Genomic DNA, 10,431 nt, shown 5'->3' on the forward strand with positions numbered 1-10,431 from the left:
AGAGGGCACTGTGGCAGCATCTACAGAGGGCACTGTGGCAGCCTCTACAGAGGGCACTGTGGGCATTGACAGGGACCCCATGGAGACGCAGGATTTGTTTGACAAACAAGGTAGCTAACGTCTTAGCATTGGGTAGTTTTTTGAGGGGCACAAAGTGGCACATCTTACTGAAGCGGTCTACTACTACCCACACCACCGACTTGCCTTGAGATGGAGGCAAATCGGTGATAAAATCCATGGAGATATGGGTCCAAGGTCTCTGGGGAATGGGCAAAGAACGTAGTAAGCCCGCTGGTCGGGACCTGGGAGTCTTGGACCTAGCACAAACCTCACAAGCGGCAACGTAGGCCTTAACGTCTTTAGGCAACCCAGGCCACCAATTGTTTCTGGCAATGAGGTGCTTGGTACCCAGGATGCCTGGATGAGCAGATAGTGCGGAGTCATGATTTTCCCTAAGTACCCTTAGCCGGAATTGCAGGGGAACAAACAGCTTGTTCTCAGGAAGGTTCCCGGGAGCTGAACCTTGATCAGCAGCAATTTCAGAGCCTAAATCAGAATCAATAGAGGAAATGATTATACCTGCAGGCAAAATACAAGCAGGATCTTCCTCCGAAGGAGGGCTGGCCATGAAGCTACGCGACAGTGCATCAGCCTTAATATTTTTAGACCCAGCCCTATAGGTAACCAAAAAATTGAATCTGGTAAAAAATAACGCCCATCGAGCTTGTCTCGGGTTTAGCCTCCGGGCCGATTCTAGGAAAACCAGATTCTTGTGGTCGGTAAGGACCGTTATCTGGTGCCTAGCCCCCTCCAGGAAGTGGCGCCACTCTTCAAATGCCCATTTAATGGCTAAGAGTTTGCGGTTGCCAATATCATAGTTACTCTCAGTGGGCGAAAACTTCCTGGAGAAGTAGGCACAGGGACGGAGATGGGTGAGGGACCTGGTACCCTGGGACAAGACAGCCCCCACTCCCACCTCGGATGCGTCAACCTCCACGATAAATGGCTCCATTTGGTTGGGTTGAACCAACACCGGGGCCGAGATAAAGCACTTCTTAAGGACCTCAAAAGCCTGGACAGCCTCAGGAGGCCAGCGGAGGAGATAAGCACCCTTGCGAGTGAGGTCCGTAAGAGGCTTAGCGATGACCGAGAAGTTAGCAATAAATCTCCTGTAATAATTAGCGAACCCCAAGAAGCACTGTAACGCCTTCGGGGAGGCAGGTTGGACCCATTCCGCCACAGCCTGGACCTTGGCGGGGTCCATGCGGAATTCATGAGGAGTGAGGATTTGACCCAAAAATGGTATCTCCTGCACCCCAAATACACATTTTTCGGTCTTCACAAACAGTTTGTGTTCCCGAAGGACCTGGAGCACCTTCCTGACATGCTCAATGTGGGAGGACCAGTCCTTGGAAAACACAAGTATGTCATCAAGGTACACTACAAGAAATACCCCCAGGTAATCTCTTAAAATCTCATTTATGAAATTCTGGAAGACCGTGGGAGCATTACACAACCCAAAGGGCATGACGAGGTATTCTAAATGACCTTCGGGCGTGTTAAACGCAGTCTTCCACTCATCCCCCTCTTTGATGCGGATAAGGTTATACGCCCCCCGTAGATCAAACTTAGAGAACCATTGGGCCCCCTGAACCTGATTAAAGAGATCAGGAATCAAAGGAAGGGGATACTGGTTCCTTACAGTGACCTTATTCAAGTTACGGTAGTCAATGCATGGCCTAAGACCACCATCCTTCTTCCCTACGAAGAAGAAGCCAGCACCTACTGGAGAAGTAGAGGGGCGAATGTAACCCTTGGCCAGGCATTCCTGGATATACTCTCTCATGGCTTCACGTTCGGGACAAGAAAGATTAAATATCCTACCCTTAGGGAGCTTAGCTCCTGGTACCAAATCGATAGCGCAATCGTATTCTCTATGAGGAGGTAACACTTCGGAGGCCTCCTTAGAGAAAACATCAGCGATGTCCTGAACAAACTCAGGTAGCGTGTTCACCTCCTCAGGGGGAGAAATAGAATTAACAGAAAAACATGACGTCAAGCATTCATTACCCCATTTGGTAAACTCCCCAGTATTCCAGTCAAACGTGGGATTATGCAACTGCAACCAGGGAAGGCCTAAAACCAAATCGGACGATAATCCCTGCATCAACAGTACAGAGCACTGCTCCAAATGCATGGAGCCAACAAGGAGTTCAAAAACAGGTGTATGCTGTGTAAAATAACCATTAGCAACAGGAGTGGAGTCGATACCCACTACCGGGACAGGTTTAGGCAAATCAATCAAAGGCATAGCTAGAGACATAGCAAATTCCACAGACATGATATTAGCAGACGACCCTGAATCCACGAAGGCACTGCCGGTAGCAGACCTACCACCAAAAGAGACCTGAAAGGGAAGCAAGATTTTATTAAGTTTCATATTTACGGGAAATACCTGTGCGCCCAAGTGACCTCCCCGATGATCACTTAGGCGCGGAAATTTTCCGGCTGCTTATTCTTACGCCTAGGACAGGTGTTCACTTGATGCTTGTCATCCCCACAATAGAAGCAGAGACCATTCTTCCTGCGGAGCTCTCTACGTTGTTGGGGGGACACGGAGGCCCCGAGTTGCATAGGTTCATCCGAGTTTTCCTTGGAAGAATGAAGCAACGGAACCTCGGGAGGCATCATGGGGGAGTCAGAGGAGAAAACACAAAAACTTTCACGTTGTCGTTCCCTGAGACGTCGGTCAAGTCGTACCGCTAAAGCCATAACCTGATCTAGGGAGACAGCAGAGGGATAGCTAACTAGCAGGTCTCTCAGGGCGTTCGACAGACCCAATCTAAACTGGCACCTCAAGGCAGGGTCATTCCACTGAGAAGCTACACACCACTTCCTAAAGTCAGAACAATACTCCTCTACAGGTCTCTTACCCTGACGTAAGGTCACCAGCTGACTCTCGGCAAAGGCAGTCTTGTCAGTCTCGTCATAAATGAGCCCGAGAGCAGAAAAGAAAAGATGAACGGAGGAAAGTTCAGGCGCGTCCGGAGCCAAGGAGAAGGCCCATTCTTGGGGCCCGTCCTGGAGCCGGGACATAATTATACCCACCCGCTGGCTCTCAGAACCTGAGGAGTGGGGCTTTAAGTGAAAATAGAGCCTACAACTCTCCCGAAAGGAGAAAAAAGTCTTCCGGTCCCCTGAGAACCGGTCAGGCAACTTGAGGTGGGGTTCAAGAGGTGAGGTGGGGGGCACTACCAGGGACGCAGATTGTCCCTCTGAGCCAGGGCCTGGACCTGTAGGGAGAGGCCCTGCATCTGCTGAGCCAGGGTCTCAAGGGGGTCAATCGAAGTGTCAGGGACCAGGGTAGACTAGGTATATGGGCCTGTGGTTATGTAATGACAGGGTAGGGAGACAGACAGGTGAGCCCTAATCTACCCGCCACTCAGTCCCTGCCTACTTGCAACGACCCGACCTAAGCGACGGGGTACAACTGGGCGACGGTCCCTACGCTCAGTAAGTGCAAGATGGACAAAACAGACAAGGGCACACAGAAGCTAGGGAAACGGGGCAGCTGCCCACGGAGACACCGTGAGTAACAAGAGTAGTGAACGAGCCGAGTCAAACCAGGAGAGAGCGAGGTACAAAACGCTGAGCAGGAGAGTGGTCAGAAAGGCATGGTCAATAACAAGCAGAGGATGAGTAGTACAAGCAGCAGCAGCAAGCCAGGAAACATGCATAGAAGAATCACAGGCAAAGGAGGAACAGGAAAGGCAGGTATAAATAGACAGTGGGAGGGAACTAGCTCCGTCTGGCCAGGCTGTGATAGGCTCTCCCACTCCTAAGCCTGCCATCCTGAGTGGTGGAAGATGGAGTCAGTCTCACAGACATAGGAGCAGGTGCAGACTGATTGCCCACGGGCGTTGACACAGAAGCTGTGTCTGGCAAATCCTTTACAATAAAACTATTTATTGTCACATAATTCTGTAAACAGTCCCTCAATAGCCCCTCAAACATTTTCTGTTGTATATACAGAGCTGAAGAACCCATTTAGTAACTCTGCCTTCTCTTGATCCCCTGTGACCAACTCCCCATTACCACTATCTAGGGGTCCTACATGTTCTGACCTTGGCTTTTTTGCATTTATATACTTGAAGAATTTTTGGGGATTTGTTTTACTATCCTTGGCCACCTACCTTTCATTTCGTATTTTTGCTGATTTTATTACCTTTTTACAGATTTTATTAAGCTCTTTATATTTTACAAAGGCTACAGCTGTACCCTCAGATTTGTATTTTTCAAATGCCCTTTTTTTTGTCACGTATTGCCCTTTTTACAGAAGGTGTAAGCCATGTGGTGTTTACTTTTAGTCGTTTATACTTGCTACCTATAGGAATAAATTTTGCACTATGATTACCCAAAGTAGATTTGAAAAGCTCCCATTTATCATTTGTACCATTATTTGAAATTAGTTCTTCCCAGTCTATATCCTGAATTGCAGTCCTCATCCTGGGGAAATTGGCCTTCTTAAAATTAAGTGTTTTTGCCCTCCCAGTCTGTGTTTGTTTTTTACAGTATATGTAAAATATAACTATATTATGATCACTGTTACCGAGGTTTTCACGAACATTCACCTTCCCAACAAGCTCTGCATTATTAGAAATGACCAGATCCAACAGAGCTTCACATCTAGTCGGGTCTTCGACAAACTGGCCCATAAAATTTTCCTGCAACAGGTTGAGGAAATGTCTCCCCTTTGCAGTTGAAGCCTAACCATGACGCCAATTAATATCCCGGTAATTAAAATCTCCCATTATCACTACAGTACCCGCCTGTGCATCCCGCTCCATCTGTTTATATAGCTGACATTCCATCTCGTCAGTTATATTGGGGGGGGGGGGGGGGGTCTATAGATTACACCAAAATTAATTTTTTCAGTGTTTACCTTCCTTTGTAATTCCACCCACAAGGTTTCAACCTCCTCACAATATTCACCCATTATTGTCTCTTTCACACTCACCTTCATATGACTTCTCACATATAGACATACACCACCACCTTTCCTATTCGCCCTGTCTTTCTGAAACAGTGTAAAACCCTGTAGATTTACAGCCCAATCATGTGAAGAGTCCAGCCATGTTTCAGCAACACCAACTATATCTATATCTTCTTCCAGTATCAAGGCCTCCAGCTCCCCCATTTTGCTTGCTAGACTTCTGACATTTGTGAACATACACTTTAAATTGCCTTTAAATGTTTCACTTTCAGTATCAGAAATGTGATTATTTGACATTATTTGGGCATTTTTATTTTCACTGCTGTTTTGTAACGAAAGGATCTCCTTATCTTGTTGTCTAGTCCTCTCCCCACAGTCTGTTTCTTCCCCCACCAATATAGTCTGACCCCTCCCTAACCTATTTACCCCTTTATTTTCTACATTGGCCTCCCTCCTCAGCCCTAGTTTAAATACTCCGCCACCCCAGCTAGAATTCTCTCCCCCAGCACAGCGGACCCCCTTCCATTTAGGTGCAAATCATCTGCAGAATACAGTTTGTACCCCAATGAAAAGTCAGCCCAGTGCTCTAGGAACCCAAAGCCTTCTCCTCTACACCAAGACTTAAGCCATGCATTTAACTCCCTAAGCTCCCGCTGTCTTTCCTGTTATGTGCATGGCACTGTTACATGAGTGGGGAGTTTCTAGGGGGGTGGAGTCCCCAGGAGCAGTTTGATAAGTTATATTCGTGCCCTTGGGTCAGGTTTGGACGGCTAAGGGTAAGATGATTTACCCCACATAGAAAGTGGGGATTAGAATGGAGACTTCCTTGAAGGATCGTTTTTCCCCATAAGTTAGATGAATAGAGCAGGGTAAAATGTTTAAGGAATGTTTTTAATATTTGCATGACAATTTATGCATATGTTATTTATATGCTATTTATATTTTATTATTATGCAAAATTGCATACTGATGTTATTTATGGAAAATATTTCTTAATAAATGCGGCTGCTCTGGCCTTTCACCACAACAGTAGTTCGAGTTTTATTCATAAAAGCATAGGGAACGACTTTCATCGCACAATCTAGGGGAAGCAATTCAAAACAACAGCAACAGCAGTGTTAAAGGAACAGTGTCATCACAGAAATTTTTTTCATATGTTCAAGATGTTAGTGCTTTATTAAAAACGTTTATATTTATTTGTGTGTTTGTGTTTTACTTTTTCTTATTTTTACACTTTTTCTTCCCTATGGGGGCTGCCATTTTTTGTTCCATTTCTGTGTGTGTCGATTAACGACACATACAGACATGGAATACGGCAGCCACAGTCCCACAGGGACGACGAACGGCTCCCGTCCCATTCACTTGTGTGTACGGCGTCTGTGTGGGAACTGCGCATGCGCCGCTCCCACACAGTCCAACTTGAAATTGGCGCCGTCCGGCGCCATTTTCCTGTGGACCGGAAGTCGCGGCCGGACAGTAATATTACTACTTCCGGTCGCGGCTTCCGGACTTGGACCAGCGGCAGCAGACGGAGCGGACGGGCCGGAGGGAGCCGCGGCGGCAGGAGCAGGTAAGAGATTTCAATGTATGTTCGTGTTTGTGTGTGTTTACTACTGTATGTAAACCTCCTACACTGTGTGTTAGCTCAAAAAATGGCGACACACAGTGTAGGAGGTTAGACCGTTCAAACCCCTCGTTTATCCCGGCACTAGCCAGGATAAAGGAGGGGGGGATGCTGAGAGCTCACTAGAGCGAGGGCTTTTTACCCAATTTTGCAATGCTGCAATTTTGGGAATAGCTCCATCTAGTGACCAGAAATGGGAAATACTATAAATTAGAATTAATTTATAATATTTCCTGACTCGTGAAAAAAATAAAAAAAATTTGAACAATGTTTAATCACCCACACACTAAATGTTTAATTTAAAAAAAAAAAACATGTTTTTCTGGCAACACATTGCCTTTAAGGCATATCAGGATATGATCCTAGTTCTGATGATAAATGGATGGCTTAACAGAAGTTCAGTTAGTATACAAAAAAAATTAAAGGGTTATTCCCATCACAGGGCTATGCCATCATTTTGCAACTGGTGGGGTGCGACAGAGTCTGGGATGCGACTGAGAATCTTGAGAGTGAAGAAGCTTCAGCATTGATTTTTCCCGACCATTAGCTGTGCAGTGAACTGCAGAACATTCCCATGCACTTGATTTGAGCTGTGTTTTAGTTACCTGCACAGCGGGTGGCAAAACAGTGAAGAGGCAGCATCGCGTAGGCGTTCTCTCCCGGGAAGAGAGACACAGTGGCAAAATCTTCACACAGAGTTTGCATGGATAAAACATCTACATTTTAACAGTAATTAAATGTCATAGTTGTATATATATATATATATATATATATATATATATATATATATAGTATACTATTAGTTTGGCATAAGTTGTTTCCTATGAATGTTTGTCTGGTTATTGCTAGAATTAGTGTTGTGGCTGCAACAGGGTCACATATACACTACCGTTAAAAAGTTTGGGGTCACCCAGACAATTTTGTGTTTTCCATGAAAACTCACAATTATATTTCTCAAATGAGTTGCAAAATGACTAGAAAATATAGTCAAGACATTGACAAGGTTAGAAATAATGATTTTTATTTGAAATAATAATTTTCTCCTTCAAACTTTGCTTTCGTCAAAGAATGCTCCATTTGCAGCAATTACAGCATTGCAGACCTTTGGCATTCTAGCTGTTAATTTGCTGAGGTAATCGGGAGAAATTTCACCCCATGCTTCCAGAAGCCCCTCCGACAAGTTGGATTGGCTTGATGGGCACTTCTTGCGTACCATACGGTCAAGCTGCTCCCAGAACAGCTCTATAGGGTTGAGATCTGGTGACTGCGCTGGCCACTCCATTACAGATAGAATACCAGCTGCCTGCTTCTTCCCTAAATAGTTCTTGCATAATTTGGAGGTGTGCTTTGGGTCATTGTCCTGTTGTAGGATGAAATTGGCTCCAATCAAGCGCTGTCCACAGGGTATGGCATGGCGTTGCAAAATGGAGTGATAGCCTTCCTTATTCAAAATCCCTTTTACCTTGTACAAATCTCCCACTTTACCAGCACCAAAGCAACCCCAGACCATCACATTACCTCCACCATGCTTGACAGATGGCGTCAGGCACTCTTCCAGCATTTTTTCAGTTGTTCTGCGTCTCACCAATGTTCTTCTGTGTGATCCAAACACCTCAAACTTCGATTCGTCTGTCCATAACACTTTTTTGCAATCTTCCTCTGTCCAATGTCTGTGTGCTTTTGCCCATATTAATCTTTTCCTTTTATTAGCCAGTCTCAGATATGGCTTTTTCTTTGCCACTTTGCCCTGAAGGCCAGCATCCCGGAGTCGCCTCTTCACTGTAGACGTTGACACTGGCGTTTTGCGGGTACTATTTAATGAAGCTGCCAGTTGAGGACCTGTGAGGCGTCTATTTCTCAAACTAGAGACTCTAATGTACTTGTCTTGTTGCTCAGTTGTGCAGCGGGGCCTCCCACTTCTCTTTCTACTCTAGTTAGAGCCTGTTTGTGCTGTCCTCTGAAGGGAGTAGTACATACCGTTGTAGGAAATCTTCAGTTTCTTGGCAATTTCTCGCATGGAATAGCCTTCATTTCTAAGAACAAGAATAGACTGTCGAGTTTCACATGAAAGCTCTCTTTTTCTAGCCATTTGGAGAGTTTAATCGAACCCACAAATGTAATGCTCCAGATTCTCAACCAGCTCAAAGGAAGGTCAGTTTTATAGCTCTTCTAAACAGCAAAACTGTTTACAGCGGTGCTAACATAATTGCACAAGGGGTTTCAAGTGTTTTCTAATCATCCATTAGCCTTCTAACACAGTTAGCAAACACAATGTACCATTAGAACACTGGAGTGATGGTTGCTGGAAATGGGCCTCTATATACCTATGTAGATATTTCATTAAAAACCAGACGTTTGCAGCTAGAATAGTAATTTACCACATTAACAATGTATAGAGTGTATTTCTGATTAATTTAATGTTATCTTCATTGAAAAAAAAACTGTGCTTTTCTTTCATAAATAAGGAAATTTCTAAGTGACCCTAAACTTTTGAACGGTAGTGTATGTTTTCATTTTTTTTTAGATGATTTTAATTGCACACCCCCAAAACATAATGTTTCCACCTCCATGCTTGACAGTGGGGATGGTGTTCTTTGGGTCATAGGCAGTATTTCTCTTCCTCCAAACACGGCGAGTTGAGTTAATGCCAAAGAGCTCAATTTTAGTCTCATCTGACCACAGCACCTTCTCCCAATCACTCTCAGAATCATCCAGATGTTCATTTGCAAACTTCAGACGGTCCTGTACATGTGCCTTCTTGAGCAGGGGGACCTTGCGGGCACTGCAGGATTTTAATCCATTACGGCGTAATGTGTTACCAATGGTTTTCTTGGTGACTGTGGTCCCAGCTGCCTTGAGATCATTAACAAGTTCCCCCCGTGTAGTTTTCAGCTGAGCTCTCACCTTCCTCAGGATCAAGGATACCCCACGAGGTGAGATTTTGCATGGAGCCCCAGATCGATGTCGATTGACAGTCATTTTGTATGTCTTCCATTTTCTTACTATTACACCAACAGTTGTCTCCTTCTCACCCAGCGTCTTACTTATGGTTTTGTAGCCCATTCCAGCCTTGTGCAGGTCTATGATCTTGTCCCTGACATCCTTAGAAAGCTCTTTGGTCTTGCCCATGTAGTAGAGGTTAGAGGTAGACTGATTAATTGAGTCTGTGGACAGGAGTCTTTTATACAGGTGACCATTTAAGGCCTCATGCACACGACCGTGTTTTTGCGGCCGCAATTCCCACGAAAATCCACGGGAGAATTGCGGCCCCATTCTTTTCTATGGGGCCGTGCACACGACCGTCGTTTTTGCGGTCCGTGCACGGCCCGGGCGCTCGGACCGCAGAAAGAACGGGCATGTCTTATTACGGCCCGGTTCTGCGGTCCGGGCTCATTGAAAACAATGGCCGCGGCAATGTGCATGTCCCGCGATTTGCGGGCGGCCTGCGGCTGACAGTCCGCTGACAGTCCGCAGCCGGCCGACCCGAAAATCACGGCTGTGCACACGGCTACGGTCGTGTGCATGAGGCCTAAGACTGCTGTCTTTAATGCAGGCACCAAGTTGATTTGGAGCATGTAACTGGTCTGGAGGAGGCTGAACTCTTAATGGTTGGTAGGGGATCAAATACTTATTTCTCTGTGCACAATGCAAATAAATATATATAATTTTGGCTATGTGATTTTCTGTTTTTTTTTTTTTATATAATCTATCTCTCACTGGTCAAATTAACCTAGCCTAAAAATTCTAGACTGTTCATGACTTTGACAGTGGGCAAACTTACAAAATCAGCAAGGGATCAAATACTTATTTCCTT

Source organism: Rhinoderma darwinii, chromosome 2 (assembly GCF_050947455.1).
Source record: "Rhinoderma darwinii isolate aRhiDar2 chromosome 2, aRhiDar2.hap1, whole genome shotgun sequence".
In the NCBI taxonomy this organism is placed as follows: domain Eukaryota; kingdom Metazoa; phylum Chordata; class Amphibia; order Anura; family Rhinodermatidae; genus Rhinoderma; species Rhinoderma darwinii.